Genomic DNA, 24700 nt, shown 5'->3' with positions numbered 1-24700 from the left:
ATCCTGCAGTGAGGTAAGATCACTCACAGTGCACAGAGCAGAGAGCAGTGAGAGGCTCCAAATATCAGGTAACAAGACATTATATAGATACAGTACTGGAGGGGGAGCACAGTACAGCCTCACCCTAGGCTCAATCACCACCCGTACTGTAAGGACTGTTGTCCTAAGACAGCATCAGGAGTGTCACAGTTATCAATCCGGGCCTATGCTGTCTTCGTGAGCATCAGTACAACGGGGTGGAAGCAGGCCTCCGACGAGAGGGTGGGAACGCTGCCTGCGATCTTTCTGTTCTGTATTCCCTCTCCAATACTACCTATGACATATCTCATAGACCAGTGTCTTCAAACATTTGTTAGTCCTACATCAGTTCCCATCCCTGTAACTTCATCCCTTCCCTACAGTCCCTCCACATATTTGAAATGTACTGCATTCCAGACTACCATTCATATCGCTGTCACATGCTTCAGTGTCTACAAGGTGCCTTATCTCAGTAGTCTCCACCAATAACTGGAGACAGAGACATGCAGCACGAAAACGGTTCCTTCGATCCAACCAATCCATTGCCCAGATATCCCGAACCGAAAAAGTCGCTTTTGCCTGCATTTGGCGCTTATCTCTTCAAACCTTTTCCTTTCCATGTAACTGTCCATGTACCTGCTCAAATGCCTTTTACATTTTTTTCATTGTTCGTGTTACCGCCATGTGCCCTTGGCAGTCCGTTCCGTCTCTGCACCCTCCTCTTTGGATAATGTTTCCCCTCAGGTCCCTCTTTAAATGTATATTCTCTCACCTCCCATTTATACCCTCGTGTTTTGGACTCACCTACCCTTGCCTATTCACCTCACTAAGGCCCCACATGTTTTTGTAAACCTTTGTAAGGTCACCCTTTAGCCTCCAATGCCCGGGGGAAATATGGAAGACAATGTTACAAATACCTCCAATTTATGTCTTCAATGCTCTGACCAATGAGGGCAAGTGTGCCAAATGCTGCATTCCCCGCCCTGTCCCCCTGTAATACCATTTCCAAGGGACACTGTAACTGTCCAACTTGGTCTGTCTCTGTTCGACAACACTGCCCAGTGTCCTACCATTACCCGTGTTAGTTGTCCTTGGTTTGTCTTAACAAAAAACAACACCTTAATTAAACTCAATTTTTCATTCATTGGTCCACTGGCCCAGTTGGCCAAGAGCCCCTTTGATTATATATTCACTGCCACTACACTATTAACTTGATCATCCACAAACCTACGAACAATAACTCCTGTATTCTCAACCAAATCGTTTAAGTCGATGATGCACATCAATGGACCCATCTTTATAGCACATCGCTGGTCATATGACTCCACTCTGAACAACAACCTTCTCCCACCACCCTCTGTCTCCTACTGTCAAATCAATTTTGTATCCAGTTGGCTAGCTCCGCTAATCCCATGTGATCTAACCTAATGAACCAGTATATCATGCTAAATCCTGTCAACGGTCCTGCTGACGTTGGAATCGACAATGTATGGTCACCACTTCAGCAAAAGCAATCAAGTTTGTGAGATCTGACTTTGTACGCACAAAGCTGTGCTGACTATTTTCCATCAATCCTGGATTTTCCAAATTCATGTAACTCCTGTTCCACAGAATCACATCCAACTTATCCACCACTGATGACAGACTAATTGGTCTTTAGTTCCCTGGCTTTCCATCGCAGCCTTTCTCAAATAATGAGAAAAACACATGTTCTTGTTATAGTCGTACAGCATGGAAACAAACCCTTCAGTTGGTACCAACCATAATCTCAAACTAAACTCATCACAGCTGCACTGCTACTGGCCCATATTCCTCCGAACCTTTCCTATTCATGTACTTATCCAAATGTTGTTTAAATGTTGGAATTGTACCCACATCCACCCCTTCCTCAAGAAGTTCATTCTACACTCAAAAAACAATCTGCGTAACAATTTGCCCCTCATGTCACTTTTTATTAAATCTCTCTGCTCTAACCTGAAAAATGTTGCCCATTCTTTTGAGACTTCTTCATCCTGAGGAAAAGGCAACTGCTATTAACTCTATCTATAACCCTTTTTAAATTAAACTTCCTTAAGCTCATCTCTTAACCTCAAGGCTCCAGTGAAAAATGATTCAGTCTATCCAGCCATTTTTAATAACTCAGGCCCTCCATATCTAGCAACGTTCTGGTAAATCTCTTCTGAACTCCCTGCAGCTTAATAATATCCTTCCTACAACTGGGCGACCAGAACTGGATGGCGTATTGCAGAAGAGGTCTCACAAATGTCTGTACAATCTCAACATGGCGTCCCAAATCCTACACTCAATGGACTGAGCAATAGTCAGGCATGCCAAGCACTGTCTTATCCGTCCTGTGATGCAAACTTCAAGAGTTATGTCCCTGAACCCGGAGGTCCCTCTGTTCTAAAACACGAACCGAAGCTCTAACATTAATTGTATAACCTGTACCCCATTGTTCTTTTTGCCAAATGCATTACCTCTCATTTATTCAGATTAAGTTCCATCTACAATTTTTCAGCCCATTCCCCCATATTACCAAGATCCCTTTATAATCTTAGCAAACCTCCTTCACTGTCCATGATGCCACCCTGCATGACTGTCAATGGTACGAATATCATTGCTAGGGGCTCCACAATTTCTTCCTCAGCATCCCAGAGTATCCTGGCGCTTAATCAGGGTCCAGGAGCTCTCCATACCTTTGTGTTTTAAAACCTCCAGCACAATCTCTTCTGCAATATGCACTTTTTTTCAAGTCATAGAGATGTACAGCTTAGAAACTGACCGTTCGGTCCAACTAATCCATGCTGACCAGAAGATCAAGACAAATCCATCCCACTTACCATCATTTGGCCCATGTACCTCTAAACCCTTACTATTCATATACCCATCCAGATACCTTTTAAATGTTGTCATAGTATCAATCTCTGTTACTTTCTCTCTCTTAGCTCATTCCATATACACATCACCATGTGCGTGAAAAAGCTGTCCCTTCAGTCCCTCTAACCTTAATCCTATGCAGTCTAGTTTTGGACTCCCCAATCCCTGGGAACGACATTGAATGTTACCCAATCCATACCCCTTCATGTTTATATAAACCTCTGTAAGGTCACCCCTCAGTTTCCGATGCTCCAGGGAAAATAACACCAGTGTATTCAGCAACAACCCTGGCAACATCTTGTAAACCTTTTCTGAGCACTTTCAAGTTTCGCAACTTCCTTCCTATAGCAGAGAGACTGGAATTGCAGAGTATGCCAATTGTGGCCTAACGTATTACTCTTGTTCCCTGAGTTCCCCAGTCTTTGTCCATAGTAAGGTCTGGAGTGAAAACATTGTTTAAAATCTTAGCCATGTCTTCTAGTTCCACACATCGATGGCCTCAGTGATCTTTAACGGCCCCTGTTTTGTCTCGAGATACTCGTTTACTCCTAATATATTTATGCAATCAGTTATGGATTCTCCTGATCCTTCTCCGCAAATGCCATTTTAGTACTCATTGCGTATTCCCGATTTCCATACAAAGTGTATTCCAACAGCCCCTGTACTCCTCAGGGATTCCCTTGATCCTGCTGGCTATACCTGACATGTGCCCCCTTTTCCCTGACCAGACCCTCAATAGACAGCCAGTGTTTCCGAATGCTGTCAGCATTGAGCTGCATACAAACAGGAATATGCAGGCGCTGAACACTTAACTTGTCCCACTTTCAAAATATTCTCATTTGCCAGTCTTCCCTTTCCCTGCAAATAGACTCCCCAGTCACCTGTTGAAAGTTTCTGGCTGATAGGATCAAGATTGGTCTGGCCTCATTTTATAACTTGAACTTGTGGATCAGACGTGTCCTTTTCCATAGCTGTTTTCAAACTAATAGAACTGTAATCACGTTGGCAAAATGATTTCCCACTAACACCTCAGTCCCTTTCCCGACCTTGTTTCCCAAAGGAAGGTCAGATTTTGCCTCTTCTCTTTTCAGGCCATTTACATATTGATTGGAAGTTTATGGAATGCAATTACCAAATTTCTCCCTTGCAAATGCATATCCTCCCTTAGTACTGCTGTGATGATTCATGCAATCAAAACCCATCACCACGCATCCTCTCCTACCTTCCCTGCGATGCTTCATGGAGCATCTCCACCTTGAAGCAATGAGCTGCCAGCCCTGCCCCTCCCTCAGCTGTGTCTCTGTAATAACTATAATATCCCATTACCATGTTCCAATCCATGCCCTGCGTTCACCGTGCTTAGCTGTAAGGCTCCTTTCATTGAAATAAATGCAGTTTAATAATCAGTTTTTCCCCATTCGCTGCTATGTTCTTGCCTGCCTTGTCTGTTGTAATTCCTCTCTTGTGTACCAGCCTCGATCTTCTTTCCGCCTTATGACTGTTTAATGTCCAACAACCTGCCAGACTAGTTTGTATTCTCTCAAGCAGCTCTTGCTATTCTCCCCACCAGGATATGCCCCCCCACCCCCCGGCTCCCTGTTCAGTTGTCTTCCCCACCCTGTCAACGTGTGTTGACACCTGCAAGGATCTATGCACTTATCCACCAAGGTCCCTGTGTTCCTTGGTATTCCGCATGGACCGACCATTCATTATGTCTGTCCTTTGCTTATCATACCTCCCACAGGGTATGACCTCACTTCGATCACCAATAATCTCTGATCAGATTATCATCTGATCGATATTAGACTGTAGCTGGAGATCATCCTCCTCAATGTGAACAACATCCTCAACTTTCATGTCATCTGCAAACCGACTAATGATATCTTCTGCTTTCACTTCGGAGTTATTATTCCACAGAATAAACAGCGATGGTTCCTGCACAGATCCCTGCGGTACACCCGCTGGTGAAAGAATTTCAAACACGAAGAGGTCTATCCACCAATTTTGTTTCCAATTTGCCAAATTGCATTGAATCCCTGGGGCTGTTTCCTTTTTGATCAGCCTTCCATGTGGAAACTTGTCAAAGGCCTTATTCAGGTCCATGTAACCCACATCATCTGTACTGCCCTCATCAATTTGCTTAGACACCACTTCAAAAAACTCCACTGAATTCCTCAGACAATTTTTTCCGCTACCAAATCCGTGAAGACTCAGCCGAGTTGATCCTTACCTTTGCAAGTGTTGATTCAACCTCAGAATTGTTCCCAATGTCCCTCTCCCTGCTATCAGACTATCTGCTCTGTAATTACCTGGCCTATCCCTGCTGCCCTCCATGAACAAAGGAACCAAATTAGCGATCCTCCAGTCATTCAGCACTTCACCTGTGGCCAGCAAAGTATTAAATATATCCGCCATGGCCCCCTTTGTCTCCTCTCTTACCTCCCATAGAAGCCTGGGATGCATTTCATTGGACCCTGGGGATTTATCCACCTTTATGCCTGCGAAAGCAATTTAATACCTCTTCCTGATGGATCTTGCCATTCTCTAGAGTCTCACCATCCCAACTGAAATCGCTGGCTACAATGTTTTTCTTCTGTGTGAATACAGATGGGAAGTATTCATTGAAGACCTCACCTACTTCCTCTGGCTCCATGCACAGATTGTCCCTTTTGGTTTCTAACAGGCCCCACGCTTTAGCTGGGAATCCTTGTCCTCTAACTATTCTCATAACATAGCTTGTGACCTTTCCTTAACAATATTTTAACGAGGATATTGCATGCCCATTCTTTGAACCTCATTTTAAGGACCCCATTGCACTCTTGATACTTTTGAAGGGCTGCACCTCTTTCCATCGCACTGTACTTCCTTTGTCCAACTCACAGTATCGCTTGACCAGTATTCGCTGTGGTCACTGCCTTTGTCATTCACTCTTCAAGGAGCACACTGGCCCGGAATTATCACTGTATCACTTTAACATCCTTCCTTTTTCCGAATATGAACCCAACTGCAAATTGTCTGTGTTTGCCAGATCCTGTCTCGTGATAGTGACAATGCCTTGTGACAGTGATATTCTAATGATTGAGGGTTTGGCCTCTTCACTTCTGCACTATCCTTTTTTCCAAAATGACTTTGAAACCTAGTGTGATGACCACTATAGCCAAAACTCTAGAAAAATCCTTATGTCTGTCATCTTGTCCAGCACCTACTGCCCACTCTGTCTGTACCATCCAGCCCTTACTGACCTCCCCATGAGTGTTCCTTCCTCCAGCCTCTCGAGCACATGATGTCACTGTAGCCTTCTCCAGTCACCACAGCACTCCTCCATTCTGTTCCACAGCACCTCCTTACCTCTAAACTTCCACCATCCATTTCACCTCACTGTCTGTACAGATTCCTCCAGTTCATACAGCATTTCCTGCCAACCCTCCCTTTGTGTAACGTTCTGAAGCCACCTGAACGCTCCCGAGATCTGTAACCTTGCCCTCTCGCTCGCTCTTCAAACTTCTCTGTCTCTGTGACTAACTCCCATCACTACAATGTTCCTTACCTTCAGTCAGTATTAGCCTTCCTCGCTCTCGAGCATCCTGCAGCCACTAAAACCATCCATGTGTCTGAACTATCCTCTCAATTGTTGCAACAACTTTCATCCAAAACTGCCTCTGTCTATAACCTCAGCCAGCCCATAGAATCCTTGCTAACTCGGTAACCTCACCCAGTGTATACAACTCTGAGCAAGACTAACTTCATCCAGTTTCCCCAACCGTCCCTACCTCTAATTGTCTAGAGAATCCACAGCCCTCCCTATTGTGTTAACCTCCTCCAGTCCTTCTCATGGTCACCATCTAAGACACCTTCTCCTGTTCCTGACTACATTCCCCTCCTGTTCCAATAAACCCTTGTGAACATTGGGTCCTGGTCAAATGTCTGCAGTGCTCTGTATAATCAGATGCGGGGTGGCTCAGTGGTTAGCACTGCAGCCACAAAGCGTCAGGGACCTGGCTTCAATTCCAGCCTGAGACAATTGTCTACGTGGTCTTTGCATGTTCTCCCCCCACCCCACCCCCCCGCCCCCGACTTGTGTCGGTTTCTTCCGGGTGGTCTGGTTTCCTCTCGCCATCCAAAATTTGCACAATCAGTGGATTGGCCATCATCAATTGACTGTAGTATTCAGGAATGTGTGGTTTAAGTAAGTTCACCATGAGAAATGAAGGCTTTAATGGATAGGTAGAGGGGTGGGTCTGGATAGGATGCTCTTTAGAGGGTTGGAATGGACTGGTTGGGCCAAATGGCCTGGTTCCACACTGTGGCGATTCTATTCAGATCTTTGCCCAGTCCTGTCAAGCATCTTCGTCTCTTAAACCTTGCCTCATCCACAATAATCTCCTTAACACTGTAATCTCCTTCAGACTAAAACACTCCTTGCCTATGTAAGTTTCTCCAGTCCCTGCAAAGATCGATATGTCTGTCACCTCTTCCTGCTTTTAGGACCCTCCATATAACTATTGCCATTTGGTACAGCACTCCGAATCACTGTTCCCTCTTGAAACTCCCATAAACATTTGTATCTCTGAAAACTCATCCGGACTGTCTCAACTTCCCTTTGACAGTTACGTGCTGAGACCTGCTGTATATCAGTGAAGTAATTAAGTCTTGGTAACACTCACTATTATCACCTCCCCCCAGTTTACAGCATGGAGGATCTGTAGAACATCTTTTCAACCCGACAGCCATCTCTGTGTCTGTAATCTCCTCCACTCTCCATAATACATTCTCTCTGAGCTCCTCTGTAGTCCATAAAACTCTCCCTAACACTGTCTGTATCAGTGTAACCTTTTGCAAAAACATAACCTTCACTATCTGTGTAAATCTCTACACCGGTCCCTATCCCGCTAATCTCTGTCTAACAATACAAGCTTCAACATCTGTGTATTTACCTTCAGTCCCTACATCCCTCACTATCTGTGTACCCTTCTCCATGCATTTTTGCTTCAGTCTCTTCAACCGTCCATATCAGTGGCATATTTTCCAGATCCGAAAACTCTCCCTCTCTTTAACTTACTCAGACCACACAACTCTCACTATCTATAACCTAGTCCTGAATGAGAAAAATCCCTCCGTAAACTGCTCGAACTCTTCAACTCTCCATAAGCTCCTGGAGCTCTTACAGCCCTCCCTATCTACACAACCTGTTCCAGTCCTTAAAACACCATCAGTCTGTGGAGATCCTACCTCCATCCCTATCTGTGTTATCCTCTCAGGTCCCTGCAACACTCCCGACCTGTAGAACCCACTCCAATGCCTGTGCCTCTCCCGGTCCTGTTCCAACAAGACTCATTAACTATGTAACATCCTCCCGTCACTATCACCCACCCTGTCAATGTAAACTCCTCCTATATCTCCAAACATTTACTCATCTCCTTAACCTTCGCCAGCTCTTACACTCCTATCTGTGTAAACATCACTCTCCAGGAGAACCTCCCTACAGCAGGAACTTCCTCCGGTTTGTGCAATGCTCCCTTATCTGTGACACTGTGTCCAACCAAACTTTCTACTCCAATCTCTGAAGAAAGAATCCATATTCCACAGTCTCCATGTCTAAATAACCCCAAGAACCTCAGACTTCCTATATCTATAAATATCTTCAGTCACGACTTCCCTCCATATCTCTGTTTTTTTCCTCCAGCCGATACAAACATCTGTATCTCTATAATATGCTTAGCTCCCTAAAACACTCCATGTCTGTGTAATCCAGCCCTGTACTACAAACATCCTTATCACTGTAAACTTCTCCATCCCTCCCGACATTCCCAATTCCATGAACCCCTGTCAGCCCTATACTTCTGTACATTTCTGTAACCTCCTGTGGGTCTATGGTCCTCTCTCCATGTGAAACCACCTCCGGTCCCCACACGCCTCCCAATCTGGGTCCTCTGCTCCAGATCAGGCCATTGCTGTCTCTGTAAACACCTCCATCTCTGACAAATCTTCCCATTTGCATTAGCTCGTTCAGAACTCATACTCTCCAGCTTCCTGAATCATCTTCCTGTCATTGCAACCCCTCCATGTTTATGTAAAATCCTCCAGTGCTTAAACCCATTCCAAAAAAGTAACTTCCTGCAATCCTAACAAAACACCTAAACTGTGAAACACCTCATTCCTTACAATCCTCCCTCCCTCCCTCCTCAAATGCCTTCATCACCATGAAACCTCACAATTACTGAAGCCTCCTTTTGGCACTGCAACCCTCCTAATGTCTGCAAAATCCTTCTCGCCCTGTTATCCCTCCCTATCTCTGTAACCCCTACCACACTCCAGTGCCATTCTGGGATATGTGGCAGAGGAGGGAAGATTTGTTGAATCTGGACCATGTTACGTAGGTAGAATCCTGGGAATTACAGATTTAGTCTTATGTCTGTGGTGTGCAGATTATTGGAGAGGACTCTCAGAGACAGGATTTGTGACTCCTTGGAAAACCATAGCTAAATTAGAGACAGTCAGAATGGGTTTATGAGGAACAGTCCATGCCTCACAAACCTTATTGAATTATTTGAGGATATGACAGAAAATGAGGAGGCATGGGAAACAAGGAAATCTGTCTGTCCGGATACAGGATTGGATGGCCCAGAGAAGACAGAGCATGGCAGCAGATGGACAATATTGAGCCTGGATCTCAGTGACCAGTGGTGTTCTGTAGCAATCCACTCTGGAACTCTGCTGTTTGTGATTTTTATAAATGACTTGGATGTGGATATTGGAGACTGGGTTAGTCAGTTTGCCAATCACACGAAGGTTGGTGGAGTGGTGGGTAATGTGGAGGGCTGTTGTGGGTTGCATTGGGACATTGACAGGACGCAGAGCTGGGCTGGAAGTGGCAAATGGAGTTCAATCTGGAAAAGTGAGAAGTGATTCATTCTGGAAGGTCGAATTTGAATACAGAATACAGGGCGAAAGGCAGAATACTTGGCAGTGTGGATGAACAGAAAGATCATGGAGTCCATTTCCATAAATCCCTCAGGTTGCCACACATGTTGATAGGCTTGTTAAAAAGGCATATGTTGTGTTAGCTTCCCTTAACAAGCGGATCGCTTTTAAGAGCCGTGAGGTTTTACTGCATCTTTATTGCATCCTGGTGAGACCACACTGGGAATATTGGTTTCAGTTCTGGTCCCCTCTTTACAAGATGTATGTGCAAGTTTTAGAGAGCGTACACAGGAGTTTGACCAGGATGCTATTTGGAATGGAGAGCATTTCTTATGAAGAAGGGTTGAGAGAGCTAAGGCTTTCCTACTGGAGTGAAGAAGGGGACGGGGCGATTTGATAGAGGTGAACAAGATGATGAGAGGCACAGAGAGAATGAATAGTGAGAGACTTTTTCTCCCATGGCACAAATGGCTATTACAAGGCGGCATAATTTTAAGGTGAATGGAGGATGGATAAGATGATAGAGAATGTAGGTGGTTGGAATGCACTGACAATGGTGGTAGTAAAATTAGATACATTAGAGATATTTAATAGACTCTTGGATAGGCATATGGATGATAGTAAAATAAAGGGAATGTAGGTTAGTTTGATCTTACAGTCGGGTAAAAGGTTAGCATGGATTCATCGCCGAAAGGTCTGTGCTTTATTGTTGTGTGTTCTAAATTCCGTATGGTAAACTGGCTAATAAGCTCAGATCAGTGTAAAAAGGATATGGCATTCAGGAGGAGCTAGTAAACTGGATACAAAAATGGCTTGATTTTAGGAGACAGAGGGTGATGGGAGACATGTTGTTTTTTCTGACTGGAAGCATGTGACCAGCAGTGGAGTGGGTCCACTGTTGTTTGTCATTTGGATAAATGGTTTGGATGGGAATATTGGTTCCTGGTAAGTAGGTTTTTTGGGTGACACTGAAATTGGTGGTAAAGTGGACAGTGAAGAAGGTTAACAGGATGGACAGTACTACTGGGATAGTGGGCTGAAGAACAGCAGATGGATTTTAATTAGATAAATGTGAAGTGTTCCATTTTGGTGAAACAAACTAGGGTGGGACTTGTACAGTTAATGTTCGGGCCCTGGGTAGTGTTGTCAGTCAGTGAAAAAGGGATGCAGGTACACAGTTCTTTGAAAGTTGTGTCACACGTAGACAGGCTGGTGAAGCAGGCATTTGGGATGTTTACCTTCATTGGGCAGGGCATTGAGAGTAGGAGTTGGGAAGTCATGTTTTGGCTGTACAAGACAGTGGTGGGGTCACCATAAAAACATTGTTGATCAGTCAGAAGAACTCATCTGGTTCACTTACCTCCTTTAGGGAAGGACATCAAATATTCTAACCTGGTCAGGCTAACATGTGATTCCACACCCACAGCAATATGGCTGACTCTGAGCTACCCTCTGGGCAATTCGCAGTGGGGGAAAGAATGCTGATCCATCCCATTAATATACATATGTCCCTCCCTACTTCTGCAAATCCCTCCAGCTGCTGCAATCTGTACTGGCTGTGTAACACTCTTCAGGCCCTGAGCACTCTCTGTAACACTTTCACCACCTCCAGTACCTTCACTGCTCCCTGTTCCTGTTGTGTCAATAAACCCTGACAATGATTCCTCTTCCCACTGCCATCCTCCTGCTAGCAGATCCTTTGCAATCTCGTTAAAACGTACTCTGAAAACACGCACTCTCTTCAGGATTTTGAGTACTTTTTGGTGATTTTCTCAGCCTCATAATCTAATACGATCTATTTTGTACTGAGTGAGGGACAGATGTGAATTTCTTGTCTTTGTCTGTTTCAACGAGTGCTTTACACTGTTCTTTCAAATGTTTCCACTGTTCATTTATAGACACATGTTTCAGTCTGTTTTTCCCCTTTACTTTGGTCAGTTCTTCATTCAAGCTCATGTTCTTGGCTATTTTTGTTTCTAGTTGTAGCTTGTCCTTTCTGTCATTCACTGTAAAACTTTATATTCCTTTAATCTGCACTTTATAAGAATTTCTCAGAGGATCTCTCCAGGTGACATTTCTCATTTACTAAGTTTCATCACACAACTGTCGATCTGAGATAGTTACATCCCTAGCCAGTTCCACAATGTGTTATTCAAAGAGACACTGAAAGAAATTCTCCGAACTCCTCTTCCAATATCACAGTTGTCAGTGTGACTGTCCCAGATTATGAAAATCTTGAAGATTTCCAAAATTATCATAGTGCCTTTTTTAAAAATTCCAGTGAGTTCCTGCTTAATGCAGTGTTGAGCAATGAAATGCTGTTCAGTGGCTAAAACTGCTCTGCTGCTTGTGACCTTGGCAAGTAATAGTCAGAACGTATATTCAGACTGACTCTACTTCATGATCTGAGGCCAAATGCTTCCTCTGCAGTGTCTTTGTGATCCATTATTGTTAGCGTTATCCATTTTTCCTGAGTATCCGCAAGGCTGTGAACCATTTGTTCCCTCTGTAACCATGTCTCCCTGGTGTTGAAATCGCTTTTATCTCTGTGTCACGAATCCATCTACCTTATTGATAAGACGTTGTCCATTCCAAAATACAAAAAAACATACTTTACTCTTTCCCACAATTTCCTTTCACAACCTTATTCGCTGATATGCAATTTTAGTTAAACTCGATCCCTTCCTGTTCCTTTCCACTAGTCTTCAGCCACATTCCCATGGTGTTCCGATGCTTCACCTTTTCTCTTTGGAAAGCGCCTTTGACCTGAACCCTATCCCTGAATACTCTCTGTCAGTTTAAAGCGCTGTTCATAAACCTACAGACATGATTGGCCAGGACCCTGTTCCAAGCACGGTTCCAGAGCGACCATCCTAATGTTTTTTTTTAAATCAGGTATGGGATGTGGGTGTCTCTGGCTGACCACCCTTTCTTTTTCAGCACTAGCTGCCCATGAACTGAACAGTTTGTTCATCCATTTCAGATGTTAATTGAGAGACAAACACTTTGTTGTGGGTATGTCGTGTAAACCACTTGAGGATGGGCAGATGTCCTTCTTTAAAGAACAAGAACCTGTGATGCAAACTTCAAGAATTATGTACCTGAACCCGGAAGTCCCTCTGCTCTAAAACAATAACCAAAGCCCCAGAATTAATTGTATAAGGTCTACCTTGAACGTTTTACAAAATGAATTTATTCAGATTGAATTCGATCCACAGTGTTTCTGCCCATTCACCCATTTCATCAAAATCTCTTTGTACTCTTAGCAAACCTCCTTCACTGTCCACTATTCCACCCTCCAGCCTTCCAGCCCATCACACATGGTTGTCAATGGTACAAGTACATTTACTCGGGACTCCACAATTTCTTCCCTAGTATCCCACAATGTCCTGTGATACACTTAATCAGGTTCCGGGACTTGACATAGCTTTGTGTTTTAAAACCTCCAACACCACCTCTTCTATAACATGCACAGTTTTGAAGTCATACAGATGTACAGCATGGAAACAGACCTTTCAGTCCAACTCATCCATGCTGACCAGAAGATCTAATTCAATCCATCCCATTTACCAGCATTTGGCCCTTGTATCTCTAACCCCATACTATCTATATACCCATCTAGATACCTTTTAAATAGTATCAGTCTCCATTACTTTCTCTCTCAGCTCGTTCCATACACACATCACTGTGTGCCTGAAAAAGTTGTCACTTCGATCGCTTTTAATCATGTTCTATTTTTTTCTTAGCCATTTCAAGTTACAGAACATCCTTCCTGTCAGGAGAAAAACCGATAAAGTTGCAAGTTTAGTGACTCTATATCAACACTGAAAGCAACCGAGATATAATATTATTTCTACCAGGGACGGCTGGATGAGTGAAGGGGATGTTATTTGAATGAATGGAGAAATGTCCCAACAAGAGAGAGAAAGAGAGAGAGCGATAACGGGAAAGAACTGAAAAGCAAACAAAGGGACAGCTGATGATGAAGTAGAAGGAAAATAAAAAGGTTGTTTCTTCTAACATAACCCCTTTCCCCCTTATTCCTGAGTATCACGTCAATCTTGATATGCCCCTGTTAAAAAGTGAATTATATTCCCCCTATCTCTTTTCTTGGAGTGTGATGATTAACTCCATTGTTAATGCTGATGTTGTCCTTACAGTTGCTGAGATACAGAGAAAAGTAATGTTATATTGTCACCTGCTTCTTCAGAGAAAGGGACTGTTACTGTGGGATTGTGCAGAGATGTAACGGCCTTTTCAGCCAGGAAGAGAAATATTTTCAACATGGAATGGGTGCACTGTGTGTGTGTGAGGTTTTGACTTGCGCCTGTCATTAGACAGAAAGGGGAGGTTCAGTTGATGCTTTCCTCGGGTTTGTGTATTATCAGCTGCTGTATCCATTCAGAGAGACTTGAGGGTCTGGTGACCCTATTGTGGACACCTCATTTAGAGCATGTTTGGGTCCATGGGAAACAAATGGTGCTGAGCCTATACAGATGGTAAGCTCTGTACACGGGGAAGGGCTGGGCATTGTACTATCCTCCCTGGGATTTTCAGGAATATTTTTCTAAGCTAAACCAATTCCAAACGTAAACTGTGAACATTTCAAAAATGATGTAGTCACTGAGCTGTGTCCCCTCCGCCAGTATAACCTATAAACTCACACCAGAGACAGGACTGTGCTGACACTCACCATGAAGTGAACTGGGTTAATTCGGGAACATTACAGGCAGGAGTTGTTAACATTTTCATCATCTCCGAAGTGTAGACCTCCGAAATATTCACTGGCTGTCAGAAACCATCTGCCAGCTCAGAGGAAGACATTGAGTACATGTCCGTGAGGAAGGTGCAGAAGCAAACTTCCAGACATACTAGGGAACAGGGGGTCTGGTGAACATGTGGAACTGCACTAAACTAGAATTAATGAAGACAATTTTTTTTCAAAATCCATTCGAAGTAAAGGTTGGTAACGTGTTGCATCCAGAACATTGAACATTTCAGCGCAGTACAGCCCTTCGGCCCTCGATGTTGTGCCGCTCTGTCATACTAATCTGAAGCCCATCCAACCTACGCTAATCGATATACGTCCATATGCGGGTGGCACGATGGCACAGTGGTTAGCACTGTTGCCTCACAGCACCAGAGACCCAGGTTCAGTTCCCCCCTCAGGTGACTGACTGTGTGGAGTTTGTACATTCTCCCTGTGTCTGTGTGGGTTTCCTCCGGGTACTCCGGTTTCCTCCCACAGTCCAAAAATGTGAAGGTTAGTTGAATCGGCTATGCTGAATTACCTGTAGTCGTAGGTGAAGGGGTGAAATGTAGGGGAATGGGTCTGGGTGAGTTGCGTTTCGGTGTGGGCTTGTTGGGCCGAAGGGCCTGTTACCGCACTATAAGTAATCTAATATGCCTGTCCCATGACGACTTAAATGCACTTTAACTTGGTGAAACTACTACTTTTGCAGGCAAAGCTTTCCATACCCTTACTACTCTCTGAGTAAAGAAACTACCTCTGACATCTATCTTATACATATCTCCACTCACTTTAAAGCTGTCCCCCTACTTGGAAAAAGTATGTCCACCCTATCTAACCCTCTGATTATCTTGTGTGTCTCTATTAGGTCACCTCTCAACCTTATTCCTCTCACGAGAACAGCCTCAAGGCCCTCAGCGTTTCCTCGGAAGACATTCCTTCCATACCAGGCAACATCCTAGTAAATCTTCTCTGCACACTTTCCAAAGCTTCCACAACCTTCTTATAATGCGGTGACCAGAACTGTACACAATACTCCAAGTGTGGCCGTACCAGTGCTTTGTACAGCTGCAGCATAATCTCCTGCTTCCGGAACTCAATCCCTGCATTAATAAAGACCAAAACACTGTATGCCTTCTTAACAATCCTGTCAATCTGGGAGGCAACTTTCAGGGATCTGTGTACATGGACACCGATATCTCTCTGCTGATCTGCACTCTCAAGAATCTTACCATTAGCCCAGTACTTTGCATTCCGATTACTCCATCCAAAGTGTATCACCTCACACTTGTCCACATTAAACTCCATTTGCCACCTCTCAGTCCAGCTTTGCATCCTATCTATGTCTCTCTGCAATCAACTACATCCTTCATCACTATCCACAACTACACCGACCTTAGTGTCGTCAGCAAATTTACTTACCCACCCTTCTCAGCCCTCATCCAGGTCATTTATGAAAATGACAATCAGCAGTGGACCCAACACTGACCCTTGCGGTATGCGGCTAGTAACTGGACACCAAGGTGAACATGTTTCATCAACTATAACCCTCTGTTTACTTTCAGCAAACCAATTACTGATCCAAACTGCTATGTCTCCCACAAACTCATTCCTCTGCATTGTGTATAATAGCCTACTGTGGGGAACTTTCTCGAACGCTTTGGTGAAATCAAGTTGCACCACGTCAACCTGTTTACTCTCATCTACCTGCTTGGTCACTTTGTCAAAAAACTCAATAAGATTCGTCAGGCATGACCTACCCTTCACAAAATCCTGCTGACTGTCCCTGATCATATTATTCTTTTCTAGATGGTTATAAATCCTATCTCTTATAACCTTTTCTAACATTTTAGCAACAACTAAAGTGAGACTCACTGGTCTGTAATTTCAGAGTTGTCTCTATTAACCTTTTTGAACAAGGGAATCACATTTGCTACCCTTCAGCCCTCAGGCACTCTTCCTGTAGACAATGATGATTTGAAGATGAATGCCAAAAGCTCGGCGAGCTCTTCACTTGTTTCACAGAGGATCCTAGGATAGATCTCATCCGTCCCAGGGGACTTGTCTATTTTCACACTCTGCAGTATTACTAATACCTCTTCCTTGTGAACCTCAATCTCTTCTAGTCTAGATGCAACTATCTCTTTATCTTCCTCGCCAACATTTTCATTTTCTATAATGAACACTGTCAAAATATATTTATCTAGTGCTTCCCCTATCTCCTCTGACTCCACACACAACTTCCCACTATTATCCTTGATTGGCCCTAATTTAACTCTCGTCATTCTTTTATTCCTGACATACCAATGGAAAGCCTTAGGGTTAACCCTGATCCTATCCACCAACAACTTCTCATGTCTCCTCCTGGCTCTTCTGAGCTCTCTTACTCTGAGTTCCATCCCAGAGGACTGAGGGGGTGGCAACAGAGCCAGGGAAAGAATTACTAATTATTCCTCAGAGCTGGTTTGATTCTGGAAAGGATCCTGCGGTCTGGAAAACATCTATTGTAAACATAAATATTTAAAACAAGACCGAGAGGGAAATCAGAAAACTAAATAGTTTGATGTCAGTTGTGAGAAAAACATTGTAGCCTTTTATAATAAATGTGACAACTAGACATTTGGAGAATAATGATATAATTTGATAGATTTAACCTAGATTCAGTAAAGGGAAATGATCTTTGATAAACCAGCTGGAGTTTGTGGACTCTGTCCGTTGTGTCATTGACAATTGAGAAATAGTGGGAGTGGAGTAATTGAATTTTCAGAAGACGTTTGACATTGTTGATTGCAGGTGGGTGGAGAATGTTAGAATCTATGGGTAGGTAAGGGTGGAATACAGCGAAAGGATTAAAAATTGGATAATGGGCAAAATGATGAGTAGTTTTTTTCTCTGTACTGAATGCTTGTGGGGTATCAGGAGGATCAGCTCTTGCGCAATAGCTGTGTACAAGGTATTAAAATGATTCAGATGTGAACAACAAAAACCATCATTCACATTTAAGTTTATTAAATGGTGAAAGGTTGGGAAGGGTTGTTGTTGAAAAGGATCTGGATTTCCTTGGTTATAAGTCACTAACAGAATTTGTATGGGGCAGTATGCAATTCTAACTGTAAAGGATATGTGGTCCATCATGGAAAATTATTGAAAAAACAGAGTAAATATATCTTACTTGATGGTAATGTTTTGTTGACTCAGTATCTCGCCAGTATGGTGCACAGACAGAGTCTGCTTTATAAATAATGATCTCCATGTCACCGAGACAGTGCAAAGTATTTTCACCAGATTGAACCCTAGCATGATGTTTCCATAAGGAGAGAGTGCAGTAACTATGTTTTTAATCTGCCGTGGTGTGAGAGAATAAGATGTTGAAACTTGATGATTATGGATGGACCCTCATTATGTCTCAAGCAGCCATTAAAAGGGTGAGAAATTCCATACTTTCCATAGGATGCTCGATTCCTGTGCATCGAACTCATTTCAATTGACAGAGAGGTACAGGCTCTGAATGAACTCTGAACAGTTTCATGCACACTTACTGTGTGGCCCTGCACTCAACGTTAGATTGTACCCAATCCATTCAGAAGCCATAATACCTTCATTCTGAAACAGTTAGCCATTCCCCACCAGCTTCTTAATTCCAGAGAGAACACGGGTCTGCTCTCTCAGCGATGGAAGATGCCTTTGAATTTGGTTACAAACTGGCTTCATTCCTACTCCCAGGAAACCGTGTTAAAGTAAAACTTAAGTAGTATGAATAATGAAGCCACGTGGAATAAAGTGGATCAGTCTATCTGTGAAGCCCCTGTTCTATTTGTTTGTGATACTGGATAATCTCTGACATCTTCCTGTGCCTGCTTAGTGAATTGACAAGCTGAATGAACTCTTCCTGTTCCTTTTTAATGACTCTGAGTATGGAATGGTCTCTTTCTGATCCTGTGTAAGTGACGTGCGGGAGTGAGCAGACTCCTTTTCTTCCTGTGCAAATGGTAGAAGGGGCTGAATGGGATATCCCTATTTTTTCACAATAGTTTTGATAGGCTGAATGACTTCCCACATTCTTGTGAAACCAGATTGAGGTGTAAATGAACTCCTTCGTTTACTGTCGAAATGTGCAGTGTCTGGCAGCGCTCTCCATGAATGTTGCCGACACGTTAACTTGAATGTTGTCCAGGTTTTGTTGCACATGAGCACAGACTCCTTTAAGACCTGAGGGATAGCTAAGTATTCTGAACATTGTGCAACCTAGAGTGAATAACCTTACTTCTGATCGGTGTAAACTCAATGGGCTGAATGGTCTGCTTCCACACTGCATGGATTCTCCGCTGACAAACTGGAGATGCCTGGGTTAAGGAAGCTACACTGAGGATCTCCTGCAGTGATGTTCCACAGCTGAGATGATTGATCCCAATGATGATAAACATCGTCCCTTGTGGTGTGAATGACTCCAAACACTGGAGACTTTACACTGGATTCTCATGAAGTGCGACTTTGCTCAGGATCCTTCATGTCATCCTCAGTTAAAAACTGCCTTGATATCAGGGCCAGTCGCTCTTAGCTCAGCCATTGTATTCACCTCAATCTCTCATATCAATAGGTCATGGTGTATGAGCAGGCAATGGTTTCTTCAAACAGAAAGTAGTGAATCAGGGAATTTTCTATTCAGGAGAATCAGGGGAGCTAGATCACTGAAAGGTCTCTGATTGGTCTTCCCAGTTTCTGTGCACCAGGTTATAGCAGAAACTGGCCTCCAACTGCTCCTGTCTAGCAGTTTGGAGAGGCTGAATGGAACAAAGGAACATCGCACTCTGGAGCAAGATTAGGTCACTTGACACTATGAAACTTCTCCATCAGGCATTAAGTTTGTGGATGATCAGGTTGTGCTCTCAGCCCCACTTTTCTGTCTCTATCCCATTATCCATGACTCAATCTCCGTCAAATATTTAATGAATTCAGTTTGAATAAATGTGAACAAAGAGGCAACACATACCTCTGGTGAAGAGGATTCCCACTCAAGTGGCCCTTTTAGAATTACTCCTCATCTGTCTTACAGTATCGTACAGAAGGGAACCCTGTCCACATAAACCAGACATCCCAATCTGATCTCAAGTCATTTGCCAACATTCAGCCCATAGCTTTCTAAATGCTTCCTATTAATATGCACATCCAGATGCCTTTCAAATGTTGTAATTTTAGCAGCTTGCATCATTTTCTCTGACAGCGTATTCCATACACACACCACCCAACGTCTGCATAAAACCTTTGTCCCTTTAATGTCTTTCCCCTCTCACCTTTAGCTTTTGTCTGATAGGTTTGGACTCACCGCTGCTGGGTAAAAGCACTTGGGTATTCAGCTAATCCATGTTCCTCATGATTTTATAATCCTCTATAATATTACACCTCAGCCTCCGATGGTCCAGAGTAAACAATCCCCAGTCTGTCCTGCCTTTCCCTGTAGCAGAATCCCTCCAATGCCCGGCAATATCCTTGTAAATCTTTTCTGCACCCTCTCAGGTTTAACAACATCTTTCCTAGAGCAGTGAGAACCAAATTAGACATAGTATTCTAAACGTCACCTCATCAACATCCTGTCCAGTTGCAATATGATCTCCCAACTCGCATACTCAACGTACTGACGAATAAAGGCAAGCATACCAAACCCTTCCTTCACCACGCTGTCTACCTGCAACTCCACTTTTAAGGATCAATTATCCTGCAGCCTTTTGTTCAACAACACTACCCAGGATCTCACCATTAATTGTATGTGTCCTGCCGTATTTTACCTTTCCAAAATGCCACACTTCACATTTATCTGAATTTAATTCCATCTGTCACTCCTTGGCCCATTGCACCATCTGATCAGGGTCCCATTGTCCTCCAAGGAAAATCTTGCTGGCCACTGCACCGCCAATTTTGATGTCATCTGTAAACATAATAAACAGGTAAATATTCACATCCAATTTACATATAAAAATGACAAAAGCAGTGGACTCAGCACCTTGTGTTACACCATGGGTCACAAAGTTCCAGTCTAAAAAGCAGTCGCCTACCACCCTCTGCCTCCTACATTCACAGTAATTTTGTAGTGGAGTGGCGAGCTTATCTTGGATCCATTTATAATCCAAACTTACTAACTTGTCTGTCATGTGGAATCCTGTCGAATGCCTTGCTGAAGGTTGTATGGACAGGGTCTACCACATTGCCCTCATTAAATTGTTTGACAGCTCTTCAAAAAACGCAATCACTTTTGTTAGAAATGATTTCCCGTGCAAAACACCATGGTGACTATCCTTAATCAGTTGTTGCATCTGCAATTGCATGTAAATCCTATCCCGAGGGTGTAGGTTTGCTCGCAGAGGTGTCGGTTTGATATCCAGACTTTTCATTACCTGGCGAGGTATCATCATCAATGGCGACCACCAAGTGAAGCGAAACTCTTGTCTCCTGCTTTCTATTTATAACTTTCTCCTGGATGGGGTTCCTGGGTTTTGTGGTGATGTCATTTCCTATTCGTTTTCTGAGGGGTTGATCGATGGCATCTAGATCTATGTTTTTTTTTTGGCGTTGTGGTTGGAGTGCCAGGCCTATAGGAATTCTCGGGCATGTCTTTGCTTAGCCTGTCCCAGGATAGATGTGTTGTCCCAGTCGAAATGGTGTGTAGGGCCACGAGGGAGAGAGGGTCGTGTCTTTTGTGACTAGCGGGTGTTCATGTATTCTGGTGGCTATCTTTCTTCCTGTTTGTCCTACGTAGTGTTTGTGGCAGTCCTTTTATGGAATTTTGCAGATGACGTTGGTTTTGTCCACGTGTTTTACTGGGTCTTTTAGGTTTGTTAGTTTTTGTTTGAGAGTGTTGGTGGATTTGTGTGCTACTAGGCTTCTGAGGGATCTTCGTAGTCTGGCTGTCATTTCTGAAAGTTCTTTGATGTATGGTAAGGTGGTTAAGGTTTTTGATTGTGTTTGGTCTGCTTGGCATAGTTTGTTCTTGAGGAATCTGCGCACTGTATATTTTGAGTATCCGTTCTTTTTGAATACGTTGTATAGGTGGTTCTCCTCTGCTTTCCGAAGTTTGTCTGTGCTGCAGTGTGTGTTGGCTCGTTGGGATAGTGTTCTGATACAGCTTCCTTTGTGTGTGTTGTGATGGTTGCTGGTGGAGTTAAGTATTTGGTCAGTGTTTGTCGGTTTTCTGTATATGCAGGTTTGTAGTTCTCCGTTGTACTTTCTTTCAACCGTGACGTCCAGAAATGCGAGTTTGTTGTCGGTTTCTTCCCCCTTGGTGAACTTTATGCCTGTGAGGTTGTTGTTGATGATGTTAAATATCTCTTCTACCTTGTTTCGTTTTGTAACGACAAAGGTGTCATCTACGTAGCGGATCCAGATTTTTGGTTTGATGGTTGGTAGAGCTGTTTGTTCTAGTCTTTGTATCACCACTTCTGCTATGAATCCTGACAGCGGAGATCCCATGGGTGTGCCATTGGTTTGTTTGTATACTATGTTGTTGAAAGTGAAGTGGGTGGTGAGGCACAGGTCCACTGGCTTTGTGATGTTTTCGTTGATAATGTGATTGGTGGTGGTTGGGGTGTGAGTGATGGTCTCTTCTAAAAGTGTAGTAAGTGCTTCCTTTGCCAGGTCGATGTTGATGGAGGTGAACAGTGCTGTTACATCGAATGAGATCATTGCTTCATCTTCCACTATTTTGGTATTTTTGATGATTTTTAGGAATTCCTGGGTGGAGTGGGTGGAGTGCTGTGACTCTTCTACTAGGTATTTCAGTCGTGCATGTAGTTTCTGGCCAGTCTGTAAGTTGGCGTTCCGGGTAGTGAGACTATAGGTTTGAGGGGAGCTCCTGGTTTATGGTTTTCTGGTTGTCCGTAGAATCGTGGGGTGTTGGTCCCGTCGGGTTTTATTTTCTGGAATTCCATCTTGTTTAATTGACCAGAATTATGTAATTTACTTAGGAGATATGTCATTTTGTTTCCTAGTTGTGGGGTAGGGTCTGGCGCCACCTGTTCATAGGTGTTGGTGTCTGCGAGTAGTGCATTGGCTTTCTCGATGACTGTTCAGGATGACTGTTCAGGATGACTGTGAGCCGATCTTTGTCTGCAGGTAATATAACGATGTTTTTTGTCTTTTTTGAGGTTTTCTAAGGCTTTCCTTTCTTGTGTGTTCAGTTTGTTTCCATCCCTTTTTCGGCTTAGAGTAGGTGCAACTGTCTGTCTAATTGTTTGTTGTGTTTTTTTTCCGTGAGATTATTGTCCTTCAATGTGGTTTCTAATGCCGCTCGGAAATCCTTCTTGTCAGCGTCTCGGTTATTGAAATTTAGTCCTTTCATAGTACGGCTTTTTCTATGTCTGACAGGGTCTGGTCTGATAAGTTCTTTATCCATGCCCCTGTGTTATCGTTTTTGTCTTTTTTTTTGTGACTTTGTCAAGTTTTTTCTTCAGGTCCCGAAATTTCTTTATCTGTGTTTGTCGTTGTTTGGTGTTTATGGCTTGTTCTATTGCGTCTGTCCATTCTTGATTTGTTGCTTGTTTTAATAACGGTTTTTGGCGCGCAATTTCCAGGTGTTTGTGTTTTGGAGGAAACATAAACCCACCAACACTCTCAAACAAAAACTAACAAACTTAAAAGACGCAGTACATCTCATGTACAAAACCAACGTCGTCTAAAAACTTCCATACAAGGACTGCCGCAAACACTACGTAGGAAAGCAGGAAGAAAGTTAGCCACCAGGATACAGGAACACCAGCCAGTCACAAAAAGTCACGACCCTGTCTCCCTCGTAGCCCTACACACGGATAAAAAAAGCACAATTTCGACTGGGACAACACATCTATCCTGGGACAGGCTAAGCAAAGACATGCCAGAGAATTCCTAGATGCCTGGCACTCCAACCACAACGGCCTGTACAGATGCAGTTAAACATCCGTAAATCAGACCCAATAGTCTTTGCAAGAAAAAAGTATCATTGCATTTATTTTCCAAATCACGTGCTGCATCTACAGACTAACATGATGTGATTTATGTACTAGGACACAGGAATCCCGAGTTCTGCATTCTTCCTCTACTTACATAGTTTATTGTTGTTTTATTTGGTGTAGGTTTGCTCGCAGAGCTGTATGTTTGATATCCAGACGTTGCATTACCTGGCTAAGTAACATCATCAATGGCGACCTCCAAGTGAAGCGAAGCTGTTGTCTCCTGCTTTCTATTTATATCTTTCGCCTGGATGGGGTTCTTGGTTTTGTGGTGGTGTCATTTCCTGTTCGTTTTCTGAGGGGTTGATAGATGCCATCTAGGTCTATGTGTTTGTTTATGGCGTTGTGGTTGGAGTGCCAGGCCTCTAGGAATTTTCTGGCATGTCTTTGCTTAGCCTGTCCCAGGATAGATGTGTTGTCCCAGTCGAAATGTTATTTTATTCATTCGTGTGTAGGGCTATGTGGAAGACAGGGTCGTGTCTTTTTGTGGCTGGCTGGTGTTCATGTATCCTGGTGGCTAATTTTCTTCCTGTTTTCCTACGTAGTGTTGCATGGGGCAGTCCTTGCATGGAAGTTTGTAGATGACGTTGGTTTTGTACATGAGATGTACTGGGTCTTTTAAGTTTGTTAGTTTTTATTTGAAAGCGTTGTTGGGTTTATGCTTCCTCCAAAACACAAACTTCCCATCACCAACTTCGCGCATTCTTGTTTGCTGAAGGTTTGCTCATGACCGTCCCCATCTGTATCCCATTGCAGACACCGTGTCCCACTTGACATCTTATTTAATGACTATTCTGGTGTCTGAGCAAATTGAGCTCCAGTACATTCAGCCCCTTCATCCAAAGCAATAATCTAGATTGCAATCTGTTGATGACCCGACACTGAACCCTGAGGAAATCCACTAGTGACAGCTTTCCAACCTCTAAATAAATAATAATCCTAATTCTGTATTTCCTGGTAGCTAACCAGAGCTTCACTGTTCCTGTGTACCTGCCCCAGAAAGCTTGCATGGCCTCCTGCTATGCCGTGTAGCTGATTGTCGATTTGTTTCTAATCTCAGCGATCCTCCTTCCGGCCATTTGTTGTCAGATGATCAGGTATAGTTTGTACCGTCAATGATCCTGATCCCCGAGAGTTTAAAAATGAGCACAAAATATAG

Source organism: Chiloscyllium punctatum, chromosome 24 (assembly GCF_047496795.1).
Source record: "Chiloscyllium punctatum isolate Juve2018m chromosome 24, sChiPun1.3, whole genome shotgun sequence".
Taxonomy (NCBI): domain Eukaryota; kingdom Metazoa; phylum Chordata; class Chondrichthyes; order Orectolobiformes; family Hemiscylliidae; genus Chiloscyllium; species Chiloscyllium punctatum.
Note: the sequence above shows the minus strand (reverse complement) of the source record.